Source organism: Neoarius graeffei, chromosome 5 (genome assembly GCF_027579695.1).
Source record: "Neoarius graeffei isolate fNeoGra1 chromosome 5, fNeoGra1.pri, whole genome shotgun sequence".
NCBI lineage: Eukaryota > Metazoa > Chordata > Actinopteri > Siluriformes > Ariidae > Neoarius > Neoarius graeffei.
The window spans coordinates 35,588,968-35,607,819 of NC_083573.1; positions in this window are offsets into that span (position 1 = coordinate 35,588,968).

Consider the following 18,852-nt stretch of genomic DNA (forward strand, 5'->3'; position numbering starts at 1 on the left):
ACGTAGTCGTGAAAAAATCGCCCCAAAAAACCCCATTCATTTCTATGGAATTAATTGAAAAAAAAGCACTTTTTCAACGTTTTTCAAACATCCGTTGCTCTGGCATGCTTTCACCTAGAGACATGATTCAAACTCTAAAACGTAGGAAAACTTCTCCTCTGTGGATCTGGCATTCAACTTTTCTGCTAGGTTTTACACTTTCGGATCAGTCCCGGTTCAAACGCCATGTGGTTTCTGGGAGAAAATCCGGCTTTTGAAAGGGTGTCTATTGCGTTACACACCAGTGAGGGTCTTTAAGCTTAGAGTGTAGGCGGCTTCAAAAAAAAGCTCAAACTTTCTCGCTTAAACCGTGTTTTCAGCCACAAATTTCACTCTACAGACATGATTTTCTCAAAAGTAGTAGGAAAACTTGTCCTCATTCACACAATGTGTCTACCTAAACGATAGGATTTACGGTTTTTGAATGACAAGCCTCAAAGTGAGGAGAGCACAGGTGAGCGGCCTCATTGACTCCCAGTATAAACGTTGCTGAAAAGTCACTCGTTTTTAACTCCCTGTAGCGTCCTCATTTTTAACAATACAAACAAAAAAATACATCATTTTATTCAGGAGACCCTTCTAGCGCTCACTGTGAAAGAATTTTGTGAATAGCTGCTTCCGTTGTCGAGTTATTTGTCATTGTTCGAGGCCTGGTCCTTCATAAAAAAAACAGTAGAAAACTCCAGCCCTTGTGTGTCAGCCTCACCTTAGCCGCCCACTTTATTAGGAACACTTCTGTTCGTACATACAAACTACAAACACTCTTCTTAGAGTTTAGAGTTTATTTTATTTTTAAATGGGACAGTGCACAAATTAAACATTATCCTTGTGTTAAGGACAGATGTCTGTCCCAGGTTATAGCAGTACATGCTAATTTCCGCCTGTAGTCACTTTGGTCATACTCTTGAATAGGTCTTCTTCATGATGGCTGCTGTCTCGAGCACACACACGATCATTGCATTGAAACATCATTGCGGGTCACACGTTCACGGCCAGCGAACATGCGTGAGCGAATTGCTTCGCGCACTGCATCCTCTCACAATTTCCCCCGGGGAATTGTCCGGTCTAGTTAGGATGCAGTGCTGCAGCACAGCAACCTATGGGCTCCCCTAGGGGAGCCCATAGGTTGCAGTGCAAAGCACTGCAACTATTGTTCTTCTACGTGTTTCTTCTTATTATTATTAATCCTACGCAAATTTTGATTTCGAATAACTCAATAACCGTACGTCGCACACAGACAAACAATATATCAAAACGTGCGGCTCGATCGGACTCGCTATGCTATTACTTTTCTCTATAGAATACGATTTTTTCGCGACGTAGTCGCGAAAAAATCGCCCCAAAAAACCCCATTCATTTCTATGGAATTAATTGAAAAAAAAGCACTTTTTCAATGTTTTTCAAACATCCACTGCTCTGGCATGCTTTCACCTAGAGACATGATTCAAACTCTAAAACGTAGGAAAACTTCTCCTCTGTGGATCTGGCATTCAACTTTTCTGCTAGGTTTTACACTTTCGGATCAGGCCCGGTTCAAACGCCATGTGGTTTCTGGGAGAAAATCCGGCTTTTGAATGGGTGTCTATTGCGTTACACACCAGTGAGGGTCGTTAAGCTTAGAGTGTAGGCGGCTTCAAAAAAAAGCTCAAACTTTCTCGCTTAAACCGTGTTTTCAGCCACAAATTTCACTCTACAGACATGATTTTCTCAAAAGTAGTAGGAAAACTTGTCCTGATTCACACAATGTGTCTACCTAAACGATAGGATTTACGGTTTTTGAATGACAAGCCTCAAAGTGAGGAGAGCACAGGTGAGCGGCCTCATTGACTCCCAGTATAAACGTTGCTGAAAAGTCACTCGTTTTTAACTCCCTGTAGCGTCCTCATTTTTAACAATACAAACAAAAAAATACATCATTTTATTCAGGAGACCCTTCTAGCGCTCACTGTGAAAGAATTTTGTGAATAGCTGCTTCCGTTGTCGAGTTATTTGTCATTGTTCGAGGCCTGGTCCTTCATAAAAAAAACAGTAGAAAACTCCAGCCCTTGTGTGTCAGCCTCACCTTAGCCGCCCACTTTATTAGGAACACTTCTGTTCGTACATACAAACTACAAACACTCTTCTTAGAGTTTAGAGTTTATTTTATTTTTAAACCGTGTTTTCAGCCACAAATTTCACTCTACAGACATGATTTTCTCAAAAGTAGTAGGAAAACTTGTCCTGATTCACTCAATGTGTCTACCTAAACGATAGGATTTACGGTTTTTGAATGACAAGCCTCAAAGTGAGGAGAGCACAGGTGAGCGGCCTCATTGACTCCCAGTATAAACGTTGCTGAAAAGTCACTCGTTTTTAACTCCCTGTAGCGTCCTCATTTTTAACAATACAAACAAAAAAATACATCATTTTATTCAGGAGACCCTTCTAGCGCTCACTGTGAAAGAATTTTGTGAATAGCTGCTTCCGTTGTCGAGTTATTTGTCATTGTTCGAGGCCTGGTCCATAGCAATTTACAGCAGACACCTGACATAATCTTGTGTGTGTTTCTTAACTCTCCTGTTCAGGCCCATCACCATGCCAATTGGGGCCAGTGACGGGGCAGAGGGAAAAGCTGTCTCAAGAACACACACATCATGCTCAAAATTTCAAACTTAAACTGTTTTCAGCCACAAATTTCACACTACAGACATAATTTTCTCAAAAGTAGTAGTCACACTTGTCCCAAAAAAAACCCATTCATTTCTATGGAATTAATTGGAAAAAAAAGCACTTTTTCAAACATCCACTGCTCTGAGAAACTGAGAGGAGGGCAGCCGACAGGCCTCACCTTAGCCGCCCACTTTATTAGGAACACTTCTGTTCGTACATACAACCTACAAACACTCTTCTTAGAGTTTAGAGTTTATTTTATTTTTAAAAGGGACAGTGCACAAATTAAACATTATCCTTGTGGTAAGGACAGATGTCTGTCCCAGGTTATAGCAGTACATGCTAATTTCCGCCTGTAGTGACTTTGGTTATAGTCTTGAATAGCTCTTCTTCATGACGGCTGCTGTCTCAAGCACACACATAATCATTGCATTGAAACATCATTGCGGGTCACACATTCACGGCCGGCGAACATGCGTGACCGAATTGCTTCGCGCACTGCATCCTCTCACAATTTCCCCCGGGGAATTGTCCGGTCTAGTTAGGATGCAGTGCTGCAGCACAGCAACCTATGGGCTCCCCTAGGGGAGCCCATAGGTTGCAGTGCAAAGCACTGCAACTATTGTTCTTCTACGTATTTCTTCTTCTTCTTCTTCTTCTTATTATTCCTACGCAAATTTTGATTTCGAATAACTCAATAACCGTACGTCGCACACAGACAAACAATATATCAAAACGTGCGGCTCGATCGGACTCGCTATGCTATTACTTTTCTCTGTAGAATACGATTTTTTCGCGACGTAGTCGCGAAAAAATCGCCCCAAAAAACCCCATTCATTTCTATGGAATTAATTGAAAAAAAAGCACTTTTTCAATGTTTTTCAAACATCCACTGCTCTGGCATGCTTTCACCTAGAGACATGATTCAAACTCTAAAACGTAGGAAAACTTCTCCTCTGTGGATCTGGCATTCAACTTTTCTGCTAGGTTTTACACTTTCGGATCAGGCCCGGTTCAAACGCCATGTGGTTTCTGGGAGAAAATCCGGCTTTTGAATGGGTGTCTATTGCGTTACACACCAGTGAGGGTCGTTAAACTTAGAGTGTAGGCGGCTTCAAAAAAAAGGTCAAACTTTCTCGCTTAAACTCCGTTTTCAGCCACAAATTTCACTCTACAGACATGATTTTCTCAAAAGTAGTAGGAAAACTTGTCCTGATTCACACAATGTGTCTACCTAAACGGTAGGATTTACGGTTTTTGAATGACAAGCCTCAAAGTGAGGAGAGCACAGGTGAGCGGCCTCATTGACTCCCAGTATAAATGTTGCTGAAAAGTCACTCGTTTTTAACTCCCTGTAGCGTCCTCATTTTTAACAATACAAACAAAAAAATACATCATTTTATTCAGGAGACCCTTCTAGCGCTCACTGTGAAAGAATTTTGTGAATAGCTGCTTCCGTTGTCGAGTTATTTGTCATTGTTCGAGGCCTGGTCCTTCATAAAAAAACAGTAGAAAACTCCAGCCCTTGATGTGTCAGCCTCACCTTAGCCGCCCACTTTATTAGGAACACTTCTGTTCGTACATACAAACTACAAACACTCTTCTTAGAGTTTAGAGTTTATTTTATTTTTAAAAGGGACAGTGCACAAATTAAACATTATCCTTGTGTTAAGGACAGATGTCTGTCCCAGGTTATAGCAGTACATGCAAACAAACAGTACATTACTTTTCTCTATAGAATACGATTTTTTCGCGACGTAGTCGTGAAAAAATCGCCCCAAAAAACCCCATTCATTTCTATGGAATTAATTGAAAAAAAAGCACTTTTTCAACGTTTTTCAAACATCCGTTGCTCTGGCATGCTTTCACCTAGAGACATGATTCAAACTCTAAAACGTAGGAAAACTTCTCCTCTGTGGATCTGGCATTCAACTTTTCTGCTAGGTTTTACACTTTCGGATCAGTCCCGGTTCAAACGCCATGTGGTTTCTGGGAGAAAATCCGGCTTTTGAATGGGTGTCTATTGCGTTACACACCAGTGAGGGTCGTTACGCTTAGAGTGTAGGCGGCTTCAAAAAAAAGCTCAAACTTTCTCGCTTAAACCGTGTTTTCCGCCACAAATTTCACTCTACAGACATGATTTTCTCAAAAGTAGTAGGAAAACTTGTCCTGATTCACACAATGTGTCTACCTAAACGATAGGATTTACGGTTTTTGAATGACAAGCCTCAAAGTGAGGAGAGCACAGGTGAGCGGCCTCATTGACTCCCAGTATAAACGTTGCTGAAAAGTCACTCGTTTTTAACTCCCTGTAGCGTCCTCATTTTTAACAATACAAACAAAAAAATACATCATTTTATTCAGGAGACCCTTCTAGCGCTCACGGTGAAAGAATTTTGTGAATAGCTGCTTCCGTTGTCGAGTTATTTGTCATTGTTCGAGGCCTGGTCCTTCATGAAAAAAACAGTAGAAAACTCCAGCCCTTGTGTGTCAGCCTCACCTTAGCCGCCCACTTTATTAGGAACACTTCTGTTCGTACATACAAACTACAAACACTCTTCTTAGAGTTTAGAGTTTATTTTATTTTTAAAAGGGACAGTGCACAAATTAAACATTATCCTTGTGTTAAGGACAGATGTCTGTCCCAGGTTATAGCAGTACATGCTAATTTCCGCCTGTAGTCACTTTGGTCATACTCTTGAATAGGTCTTCTTCATGATGGCTGCTGTCTCGAGCACACACACGATCATTGCATTGAAACATCATTGCGGGTCACGCGTTCACGGCCAGCGAACATGCGTGAGCGAATTGCTTCGCGCACTGCATCCTCTCACAATTTCCCCCGGGGAATTGTCCGGTCTAGTATTTATTATTCCTACGCAAATTTTGATTTCGATTAACTCAATAACCGTACGTCGCACACAGACAAACAATATATCAAAACGTGCGGCTCGATCGGACTCGCTATGCTATTACTTTTCTCTATAGAATACGATTTTGTCGCGACGTAGTCGCGAAAAAATCGCCCCAAAAAACCCCATTCATTTCTATGGAATTAATTGAAAAAAAAGCACTTTTTCAATGTTTTTCAAACATCCACTGCTCTGGCATGCTTTCACCTAGAGACATGATTCAAACTCTAAAACGTAGGAAAACTTCTCCTCTGTGGATCTGGCATTCAACTTTTCTGCTAGGTTTTACACTTTCGGATCAGGCCCGGTTCAAACGCCATGTGGTTTCTGGGAGAAAATCCGGCTTTTGAATGGGTGTCTATTGCGTTACACACCAGTGAGGGTCGTTAAACTTAGAGTGTAGGCGGCTTCAAAAAAAAGGTCAAACTTTCTCGCTTAAACTCTGTTTTCAGCCACAAATTTCACTCTACAGACATGATTTTCTCAAAAGTAGTAGGAAAACTTGTCCTGATTCACACAATGTGTCTACCTAAACGATAGGATTTACGGTTTTTGAATGACAAGCCTCAAAGTGAGGAGAGCACAGGTGAGCGGCCTCATTGACTCCCAGTATAAACGTTGCTGAAAAGTCACTCGTTTTTAACTCCCTGTAGCGTCCTCATTTTTAACAATACAAACAAAAAAATACATCATTTTATTCAGGAGACCCTTCTAGCGCTCACTGTGAAAGAATTTTGTGAATAGCTGCTTCCGTTGTCGAGTTATTTGTCATTGTTCGAGGCCTGGTCCTTCATAAAAAAACAGTAGAAAACTCCAGCCCTTGTGTGTCAGCCTCACCTTAGCCGCCCACTTTATTAGGAACACTTCTGTTCGTACATACAAACTACAAACACTCTTCTTAGAGTTTAGAGTTTATTTTATTTTTAAAAGGGACAGTGCACAAATTAAACATTATCCTTGTGTTAAGGACAGATGTCTGTCCCAGGTTATAGCAGTACATGCTAATTTCCGCCTGTAGTCACTTTGGTCATACTCTTGAATAGGTCTTCTTCATGATGGCTGCTGTCTCGAGCACACACACGATCATTGCATTGAAACATCATTGCGGGTCACGCGTTCACGGCCAGCGAACATGCGTGAGCGAATTGCTTCGCGCACTGCATCCTCTCACAATTTCCCCCGGGGAATTGTCCGGTCTAGTTAGGATGCAGTGCTGCAGCACAGCAACCTATGGGCTCCCCTAGGGGAGCCCATAGGTTGCAGTGCAAAGCACTGCAACTATTGTTCTTCTACGTGTTTCTTCTTCTTCTTATTATTATTATTAAACTTATTATTCCTACGCAAATTTTGATTTCGAATACCTCAATAACCGTACGTCGCACACAGACAAACAATACATCAAAACGTGCGGCTCGATCGGACTCGCTATGCTATTACTTTTCTCTACAGTTTACGATTTTTTCGCGACGTAGTCGCGAAAAAATCGCCCCAAAAAACCCCATTCATTTCTATGGAATTAATTGAAAAAAAAGCACTTTTTCAACGTTTTTCAAACATCCGCTGCTCTGGCATGCTTTCACCTAGAGACATGATTCAAACTCTAAAACGTAGGAAAACTTCTCCTCTGTGGATCTGGCATTCAACTTTTCTGCTAGGTTTTACACTTTCGGATCAGGCCCGGTTCAAACGCCATGTGGTTTCTGGGAGAAAATCCGGCTTTTGAATGGGTGTCTATTGCGTTACACACCAGTGCGCCTCGTTAACTCAGAGTGTAGGCGGCTTCAAAAAAAAGCTCAAAATTTCTCACTTAAACTGTGTTTTCATCCACAAATTTCACTCTACAGACATGATTTTCTCAAAAGTAGTAGGAAAACTTGTCCTGATTCACACAATGTGTCTACCTAAACGGTAGGATTTACGGTTTTTGAATGACAAGCCTCAAAGTGAGGAGAGCACAGGTGAGCGGCCTCATTGACTCCCAGTATAAACGTTGCTGAAAAGTCACTCGTTTTTAACTCCCTGTAGCGTCCTCATTTTTAACAATACAAACAAAAAAATACATCATTTTATTCAGGAGACCCTTCTAGCGCTCACTGTGAAAGAATTTTGTGAATAGCTGCTTCCGTTGTCGAGTTATTTGTCATTGTTCGAGGTCTGGTCTGTAGTAAAACACAGCCCAAAATTCAAGACCTTGTGTGTTTTAGCTCATTGACATGCATTATAAACGGGATAGAAAAGTCACTCGTTTTTAAATCGCTCTAGTGTCGTTATTTTTAAGAGTACAAACAAAAAAATACATAATTTTATTCAGGAGACCGTTCTAGCGCTCACTGTGAAAGAATTTTGTGAATAGCTGCTTCCGTTGTCGAGTTATTTGTCATTGTTCGAGGTCTGGTCCGTAGTAAAACACAGCACAATATTCAAGACCTTGTGTTTCTTAGCTCATTGACTCACATTATAAACGTGAGTGAAAAGTCACTCGTTTTTAAATCGCTCTAGTGTCGTTATTTTTAAGAGTACAAACAAAAAAATACATCATTTTATTCAGGAGACCCTTCTAGCGCTCAGTGTGAAAGAATTTTGTGAATAGCTGCTTCCGTTGTCGAGTTATTTGTCATTGTTCGAGGTCTGGTCCGTAGTAAAACACAGCACAATATTCAAGACCTTGTGTGTCTTAGGTCATTGACACACATTATAAACATGAGTGAAAAGTCACTCGTTTTTAAATCGCTCTAGTGTCGTTATTTTAAAGAGTACAAACAAAAAAATACATCATTTTATTCAGGAGACCCTTCTAGCGCTCAGTGTGAAAGAATTTTGTGAATAGCTGCTTCCGTTGTCGAGTTATTTGTCATTGTTCGAGGTCTGGTCCGTAGTAAAACACAGCACAATATTCAAGACCTTGTGTTTCTTAGCTCATTGACTCACATTATAAACGTGAGTGAAAAGTCACTCGTATTTAAATCGCTCTAGTGTCGTTATTTTTAAGAGTACAAACAAAAAAATACATCATTTTATTCAGGAGACCCTTCTAGCGCTCACTGTGAAAGAATTTTGTGAATAGCTGCTTCCGTTGTCGAGTTATTTGTTATTGTTCGAGGCCTGGTCCTTCATAAAAAAACAGTAGAAAACTCCAGCCCTTGTGTGTCTTAGCCTCACCTTAGCCGCCCACTTTATTAGGAACACTTCTGTTCGTACATACAAACTACAAACACTCTTCTTAGTGTTTAGAGTTTATTTTATTTTTAAAAGGGACAGTGCACAAATTAAACATTATCCTTGTGGTAAGGACAGATGTCTGTCCCAGGTTATAGCAGTACATGCTAATTTCCGCCTGTAGTCACTTTGGTCATACTCTTGAATAGGTCTTCTTCATGATGGCTGCTGTCTCGAGCACACACACGATCATTGCATTGAAACATCATTGCGGGTCACACATTCACGGCCAGCGAACATGCGTGAGCGAATTGCTTCGCGCACTGCATCCTCTCACAATTTCCCCCGGGGAATTGTCCGGTCTAGTTAGGATGCAGTGCTGCAGCACAGCAACCTATGGGCTCCCCTAGGGGAGCCCATAGGTTGCAGTGCAAAGCACTGCAACTATTGTTCTTCTACGTATTTCTTCTTCTTCTTCTTCTTCTTATTATTCCTACGCAAATTTTGATTTCGAATAACTCAATAACCGTACGTCGCACACAGACAAACAATATATCAAAACGTGCGGCTCGATCGGACTCGCTATGCTATTACTTTTCTCTGTAGAATACGATTTTTTCGCGACGTAGTCGCGAAAAAATCGCCCCAAAAAACCCCATTCATTTCTATGGAATTAATTGAAAAAAAAGCACTTTTTCAATGTTTTTCAAACATCCACTGCTCTGGCATGCTTTCACCTAGAGACATGATTCAAACTCTAAAACGTAGGAAAACTTCTCCTCTGTGGATCTGGCATTCAACTTTTCTGCTAGGTTTTACACTTTCGGATCAGGCCCGGTTCAAACGCCATGTGGTTTCTGGGAGAAAATCCGGCTTTTGAATGGGTGTCTATTGCGTTACACACCAGTGAGGGTCGTTAAACTTAGAGTGTAGGCGGCTTCAAAAAAAAGGTCAAACTTTCTCGCTTAAACTCCGTTTTCAGCCACAAATTTCACTCTACAGACATGATTTTCTCAAAAGTAGTAGGAAAACTTGTCCTGATTCACACAATGTGTCTACCTAAACGATAGGATTTACGGTTTTTGAATGACAAGCCTCAAAGTGAGGAGAGCACAGGTGAGCGGCCTCATTGACTCCCAGTATAAACGTTGCTGAAAAGTCACTCGTTTTTAACTCCCTGTAGCGTCCTCATTTTTAACAATACAAACAAAAAAATACATCATTTTATTCAGGAGACCCTTCTAGCGCTCACTGTGAAAGAATTTTGTGAATAGCTGCTTCCGTTGTCGAGTTATTTGTCATTGTTCGAGGCCTGGTCCTTCATAAAAAAACAGTAGAAAACTCCAGCCCTTGTGTGGCAGCCTCACCTTAGCCGCCCACTTTATTAGGAACACTTCTGTTCGTACATACAAACTACAAACACTCTTCTTAGAGTTTAGAGTTTATTTTATTTTTAAAAGGGACAGTGCACAAATTAAACATTATCCTTGTGTTAAGATCAGATGTCTGTCCCAGGTTATAAAAAAAAAAATCGTCACAAAAAAACCCCATTCATTTCTATGGAATTAATTGAAAAAAAGCACTTTTTCAACGTTTTTCAAACGTCTGCTGCTCTGGCATGCTTTCACCTAGAGACGTGATTCAAACTCTAAAACGTAGGAAAACTTCTCCTCTGTGGATCTGTCATTCAACTTTTCTGCTAGGTTCTACACTTACATGCTCAAAATTTCAAACTTAAACTGTTTTCAGCCACAAATTTCACACTACAGACATAATTTTCTCAGAAGTAGTAGTCACACTTGTCCCAAAAAAAACCCATTAATTTCTATGGAATTAATTGGAAAAAAAAGCACTTTTTCAAACATCCGCTGCTCTGAGAAACTGAGAAGAGGGCAGCCGACAGGCCTCACCTTAGCCGCCCACTTTATTAGGAACACTTCTGTTCGTACATACAAACTACAAACACTCTTCTTAGTGTTTAGAGTTTATTTTATTTTTAAAAGGGACAGTGCACAAATTAAACATTATCCTTGTGGTAAGGACAGATGTCTGTCCCAGGTTATAGCAGTACATGCTAATTTCCGCCTGTAGTCACTTTGTTCATGCTCTTGAATAGGTCTCCTTCATGACGGCTGCTGTCTCAAGCACACACACGATCATTGCATTGAAACATCATTGCTGGTCACACATTCACGGCCGGCAAACATGCATGACCGAATTGCTTCGCGCACTGCATCCTCTCACAATTTCCCCCGGGGAATTGTCCGGTCTAGTGTTATATTTGTTACTCTTCCTACACAAATTTTGATTTCGAGTAACACAATAATCGTACGTCGCACACAGACAAACAATATATCAAAACGTGCGGCTCGATCGGACTCGCTATGCTATTACTTTTCTCTATAGAATACGATTTTTTCGCGAAGTAGTCGCAAAAAAATCGTCCAAAAAAACCCCATTCATTTCTATGGAATTAATTGAAAAAAAAGCACTTTTTCAACGTTTTTCAAACGTCCACTGCTCTGGCATGCTTTCACCTAGAGACGTGATTCAAACTCTAAAACGTAGGAAAACTTCTCCTCTGTGGATCTGGCATTCAACTTTTCTGCAAGGTTCTACACTTTCGGATCAGTCCCGGGTCAAACGCCATGTGGTTTCTGGGAGAAAATCCGGCTTTTGAATGGGTGTCTATTGCGTTACACACCAGTGGACCTCGTTAAGGTCAGAGTGGAGAGAGGTTCAAAAAAAAGGTCAAACTTTCTCGCTTAAACTCTGTTTTCAGCCACAAATTTCACTCTACAGACATGATTTTCTCAAAAGTAGTAGGAAAACTTGTCCTGATTCACACAATGTGTCTACCTAAACGATATTATTTACGGTTTTTGAATGACAAGCCTCAAAGTGAGGAGAGCACAGGTGAGCGGCCTCATTGACTCCCATTATAAACGTTGCTGAAAAGTCACTCGTTTTTAACTCCCTGTAGCGTCCTCATTTTTAACAAGACAGACAAAAAAATTACATCAGTCTATTCAGGAGACCCTTCTAGCGCTCAGTGTGAAAGAATTTTGTGAATAGCTGCTTCCGTTGTCGAGTTATTTGTCATTGTTCGAGGCCTGGTCCTTCATAAAAAAACAGTAGAAAACTCCAGCCCTTGTGTGTCTTAGCCTCACCTTAGCCGCCCACTTTATTAGGAACACTTCTGTTCGTACATACAAACTACAAACACTCTTCTTAGAGTTTAGAGTTTATTTTATTTTTAAAAGGGACAGTGCACAAATTAAACATTATCCTTGTGGTAAGGACAGATGTCTGTCCCAGGTTATAGCAGTACATGCTAATTTCCGCCTGTAGTCACTTTGTTCATGCTCTTGAATAGCTCTTCTTCATGACGGCTGCTGTCTCGAGCACACACACAATCATTGCATTGAAACATCATTGCGGGTCACACATTCACGGCCAGCAAACATGCGTGACCGAATTGCTTCGCGCACTGCATCCTCTCACAATTTCCCCCGGGGAATTGTCCAGTCTAGTTAGGATGCAGTGCTGCAGCACAGCAACCTATGGGCTCCCCTAGGGGAGCCCATAGGTTGCAGTGCAAAGCACTGCAACTATTGTTCTTCTACGTATTTCTTCTTCTTCTTATTATTATTATTATTCCTACGCAAATTTTGATTTCGAATAACTCAATAACCGTACGTCGCACACAGACAAACAATATATCAAAACGTGCGGCTCGATCGGACTCGCTATGCTATTACTTTTCTCTATAGAATGCGATTTTTTCGCGACGTAGTCGCGAAAAAATCGCCCCAAAAAACCCCATTCATTTCTATGGAATTAATTGAAAAAAAAGCACTTTTTCAATGTTTTTCAAACATCCACTGCTCTGGCATGCTTTCACCTAGAGACATGATTCAAACTCTAAAACGTAGGAAAACTTCTCCTCTGTGGATCTGGCATTCAACTTTTCTGCTAGGTTTTACACTTTCGGATCAGGCCCGGTTCAAACGCCATGTGGTTTCTGGGAGAAAATCCGGCTTTTGAATGGGTGTCTATTGCGTTACACACCAGTGAGGGTCGTTAAACTTAGAGTGTAGGCGGCTTCAAAAAAAAGGTCAAACTTTCTCGCTTAAACTCCGTTTTCAGCCACAAATTTCACTCTACAGACATTATTTTCTCAAAAGTAGTAGGAAAACTTGTCCTGATTCACACAATGTGTCTACCTAAACGATAGGATTTACGGTTTTTGAATGACAAGCCTCAAAGTGAGGAGAGCACAGGTGAGCAGCCTCATTGACTCCCAGTATAAACGTTGCTGAAAAGTCACTCGTTTTTAACTCCCTGTAGCGTCCTCATTTTTAACAATACAAACAAAAAAATACATCATTTTATTCAGGAAACCCTTCTAGCGCTCACTGTGAAAGAATTTTGTGAATAGCTGCTTCCGTTGTCGAGTTATTTGTCATTGTTCGAGGCCTGTCCCTTAGCAAAATTCAGCAGACACCTGACAAACTCTTGTGTGTGTTTTTTAACCTGCTCAGGCCCTTTACCATGCCGACTGGCTACAGTAAGCGAGCACAGAGGGGAGGGGCCGGCTGTCTCAAGCACACACATGAATCATGGCATTGTAGCTTCATAGCAGGTCACACAACCGTACGTCGCACACAGACAAACAATATATCAAAACGTGCGGCTTGATTGGACTCGCTATGCTATTACTTTTCTCTACAGAATACGATTTTTTCGCGACGTAGTCGCGAAAAAATCGTCTCAAAAAACCCCATTCATTTCGATGGAATTAATTGAAAAAAAAGCACTTTTCCAACGTTTTTCAAACATCCGCTGCTCTGGCATGCTTTCACCTAGAGGCATGATTCAAACTCTAAAACGTAGGAAAACTTCTCCTCTGTGGATCTGGCATTCAACTTTTCTGCTAGGTTCTACACTTTCGGATCAGTCCCGGGTCAAACGCCATGTGGTTTCTGGGAAAAAATCCGGCTTTTGAATGGGTGTCTATTGCGTTACACACCAGTGGACCTCGTTAAGGTCAGAGTGGAGAGAGGTTCAAAAAAAAGGTCAAACTTTCTCGCTTAAACTGTGTTTTCATCCACAAATTTCACTCTACAGACATGATTTTCTCAAAAGTAGTAGGAAAACTTGTCCTGATTCACACAATGTGTCTACCTAAACGATAGGATTTACGGTTTTTGAATGACAAGCCTCAAAGTGAGGAGAGCACAGGTGAGCGGCCTCATTGACTCCCAGTATAAACGTTGCTGAAAAGTCACTCGTTTTTAACTCCCTGTAGCGTCGTCATTTTTAACAATACAAACAAAAAAATACATCATTTTATTCAGGAGACCCTTCTAGCGCTCACTGTGAAAGAATTTTGTGAATAGCTGCTTCCGTTGTCGAGTTATTTGTCATTGTTCGAGGCCTGGTCCTTCATAAAAAAAAACAGTAGAAAACTCCAGCCCTTGTGTGTCAGCCTCACCTTAGCCGCCCACTTTATTAGGAACACTTCTGTTCGTACATACAAACTACAAACACTCTTCTTAGAGTTTAGAGTTTATTTTATTTTTAAAAGGGACAGTGCACAAATTAAACATTATCCTTGTAGGAAAACTTGTCCTGATTCACACAATGTGTCTACCTAAACGATAGGATTTACGGTTTTTGAATGACAAGCGTCAAACTGAGGACAGGGCAGCTGACAGGCTTCATTGAAACCCATTGTAAAAATGAGAGATAAGTCACTCGTTTTTAAATCGCTCTATTGTCGTTATTTTTAAGAGTACAAACAAAAAAATACATCATTTTATTCAGGAGACCCTTCTAGCGCTCACTGTGAAAGAATTTTGTGAATAGCTGCTTCCGTTGTCGAGTTATTTGTTATTGTTCGAGGCCTGGTCCTTCATAAAAAAACAGTAGAAAACTCCAGCCCTTGTGTGTCTTAGCCTCACCTTAGCCGCCCACTTTATTAGGAACACTTCTGTTCGTACATACATACTACAAACACTCTTCTTAGTGTTTAGAGTTTATTTTATTTTTAAAAGGGACAGTGCACAAATTAAACATTATCCTTGTGGTAAGGACAGATGTCTGTCCCAGGTTATAGCAGTACATGCTAATTTCCGCCTGTAGTCACTTTGTTCATGCTCTTGAATCGCTCTTCTTCATGATGGCTGCTGTCTAGAGCACACACACAATCATTGCATTGAAACATCATTGCGGGTCACACATTCACGGCCAGCGAACATGCGTGAGCGAATTGCTTCGCGCACTGCATCCTCTCACAATTTCCCCCGGGGAATTGTCCGGTCTAGTGTTATATTTGTTACTCTTCCTACACAAATTTTGATTTCGAGTAACACAATAACCGTACGTCGCACACAGACAATCAATGTATCAAAACGTGCGGCTCGATCGGACTCGCTATGCTATTACTTTTCTCTATAGAATACGATTTTTTCGCGACGTAGTCGCGAAAAAATCGTCCAAAAAAACCCCATTCATTTCTATGGAATTAATTGAAAAAAAAGCACTTTTTCAACGTTTTCCAAACATCCGCTGCTCTGGCATGCTTTCACATAGAGACGTGATTCAAACTCTAAAACGTAGGAAAACTTCTCCTCTGTGGATCTGGCCTTCAACTTTTCTGCTTGGTTCTACACTTTCGGATCAGTCCCGGCTCAAACGCCATGTTGGTTCCGGGAGAAAATCCGGCTTTTTATGGGTGTCTATTGCGTTACACACCAGTGGACCTCGTTATGCTCAGAGTGGAGAGAGGTTAAAAAAAAAGGTCAAACTTTCTCGCTTAAACTCTGTTTTCAGCCACAAATTTCACTCTACAGACATGATTTTCTCAAAAGTAGTAGGAAAACTTGTCCTGATTCACACAATGTGTCTACCTAAACGATAGGATTTACGGTTTTTGAATGACAAGCGTCAAACTGAGGACAGGGCAGCTGACAGGCTTCATTGAAACCCATTGTAAACGTGAGAGAAAAGTCACTCGTTTTTAAATCGCTCTAGTGTCGTTATTTTTAAGAGTACAAACAAAAAAATACATAATTTTATTCAGGAGACCCTTCTAGCGCTCAGTGTGAAAGAATTTTGTGAATAGCTGCTTCCGTTGTCGAGTTATTTGTCATTGTTCGAGGCCTGGTCCTTCATAAAAAAAACAGTAGAAAACTCCAGCCCTTGTGTGTCTTAGCCTCACCTTAGCCGCCCACTTTATTAGGAACACTTCTGTTCGTACATACAACCTACAAACACTCTTCTTAGAGTTTAGAGTTTATTTTATTTTTAAAAGGGACAGTGCACAAATTAAACATTATCCTTGTGGTAAGGACAGATGTCTGTCCCAGGTTATAGCAGTACATGCTAATTTCCGCCTGTAGTCACTTTGGTCATACTCTTGAATAGGTCTTCTTCATGATGGCTGCTGTCTCGAGCACACACACAATCATTGCATTGAAACATCATTGCGGGTCACACATTCACGGCCAGCGAACATGCGTGACCGAATTGCTTCGCGCACTGCATCCTCTCACAATTTCCCCCGGGGAATTGTCCGGTCTAGTGTTATATTTGTTACTCTTCCTACACAAATTTCGATTTCGATTAACTCAATAACCGTACGTCGCACACAGACAAACAATATATCAAAACGTGCGGCTCGATCGGACTCGCTATGCTATTACTTTTCTCTATAGAAAACGATTTTTTCGCGACGTAGTCGCGAAAAAATCGCCCCAAAAAACCCCATTCATTTCTATGGAATTAATTGAAAAAAAGCACTTTTTCAACGTTTTTCAAACGTCCGCTGCTCTGGCATGCTTTAACCTAGAGACGTGATTCAAACTCTAATACGTAGGAAAACTTCTCCTCTGTGGATCTGGCATTCAACTTTTCTGCTAGGTTCTACACTTTTGGATCAGTCCCGCCTCAAACGCCATGTGGTTTCCGGGAGAAAATCCGGCTTTTGAATGGGTGTCTATTGCGTTACACACCAGTGAAGGTCGTTAAGCTTAGAGTGTAGACAGCTTGGAAAAAAAGCTCAAACTTTCTCGCTTAAACTGTGTTTTCATCCACAAATTTCACTCTACAGACATGATTTTCTCAAAAGTAGTAGGAAAACTTGTCCTGATTCACACAGTGTGTCTATCTAAACGATAGGATTTACAATTTTTGAATGAGAAGCCTCAAACTGAGAAGAGGGCAGCCAAATGGCCTCACCTTAGCTGCCCACTTTATTAGGAACACTTCTGTTCGTACATACAAACTACAAACACTCTTCTTAGAGTTTAGAGTTTATTTTATTTTTAAAAGGGACAGTGCACAAATTAAACATTATCCTTGTGTTAAGGACAGATGTCTGTCCCAGGTTATAGCAGTACATGCTAATTTCCGCCTGTAGTCACTTTGTTTATGCTCCTGAATAGCTCTTCTTCATGACGGCTGCTGTCTCGAGCACACACAGGATCATTGCATTGAAACATCATTGCAGGTCACACATTCACGGCCAGCGAACATGCGTGAGCAAATTGCTTCGCGCACTGCATCCTCTCACAATTTCCCCCGGGGAATTGTCCGGTCTAGTTAGGATGCAGTGCTGCAGCACAGCAACCTATGGGCTCCCCTAGGGGAGCCCATAGGTTGCAGTGCAAAGCACTGCAACTATTGTTCTTCTACGTATTTCTTCTTCTTCTTCTTCTTCTTCTTCTTCTTATTCCTACGCAAATTTTGATTTCGAATAACTCAATAACCGTACGTCGCACACAGACAAACAATATATCAAAACGTGCGGCTCGATCGGACTCGCTATGCTATTACTTTTCTCTGTAGAATACGATTTTTTCGCGACGTAGTCGCGAAAAAATCGCCCCAAAAAATCCCATTCATTTCTATGGAATTAATTGAAAAAAAAGCACTTTTTCAATGTTTTTCAAACATCCACTGCTCTGGCATGCTTTCACCTAGAGACATGATTCAAACTCTAAAACGTAGGAAAACTTCTCCTCTGTGGATCTGGCATTCAACTTTTCTGCTAGGTTTTACACTTTCGGATCAGGCCCGGTTCAAACGCCATGTGGTTTCTGGGAGAAAATCCGGCTTTTGAATGGGTGTCTATTGCGTTACACACCAGTGAGGGTCATTAAGCTTAGAGTGTAGGCGGCTTCAAAAAAAAGCTCAAACTTTCTCGCTTAAACCGTGTTTTCAGCCACAAATTTCACTCTACAGACATGATTTTCTCAAAAGTAGTAGGAAAACTTGTCCTGATTCACACAATGTGTCTACCTAAACGATAGGATTTACGGTTTTTGAATGACAAGCCTCAAAGTGAGGAGAGCACAGGTGAGCGGCCTCATTGACTCCCAGTATGAACGTTGCTGAAAAGTCACTCGTTTTTAACTCCCTGTAGCATCCTCATTTTTAACAATACAAACAAAAAAATACATCATTTTATTCAGGAGACCCTTCTAGCGCTCACTGTGAAAGAATTTTGTGAATAGCTGCTTTCGTTGTCGAGTTATTTGTCATTGTTTGAGGTCTGGTCCGTAGTAAAAAACAGCACAAAATTCAAGACCTTGTGTGTGTTAGCTCATTGACATGCATTATAAACGGGATAGAAAAGTCACTCGTTTTTAACTCCCTGTAGCGTCCTCATTTTTAACAATACAAACAAAAAAATACATCATTTTATTCAGGAGACCCTTCTAGCGCTCACTGTGAAAGAATTTTGTGAATAGCTGCTTCCGTTGTCGAGTTATTTGTCATTGTTCGAGGCCTGGTCCTTCATAAAAAAAACAGTAGAAAACTCCAGCCCTTGTGTGTCAGCCTCACCTTAGCCGCCCACTTTATTAGGAACACTTCTGTTCGTACATACAAACTACAAACACTCTTCTTAGAGTTTAGAGTTTATTTTATTTTTAAAAGGGACAGTGCACAAATTAAACATTATCCTTGTGTTAAGGACAGATGTCTGTCCCAGGTTATAGCAGTACATGCAAACAAACAGTACATTACTTTTCTCTATAGAATACGATTTTTTCGCGACGTAGTCGTGAAAAAATCGCCCCAAAAAACC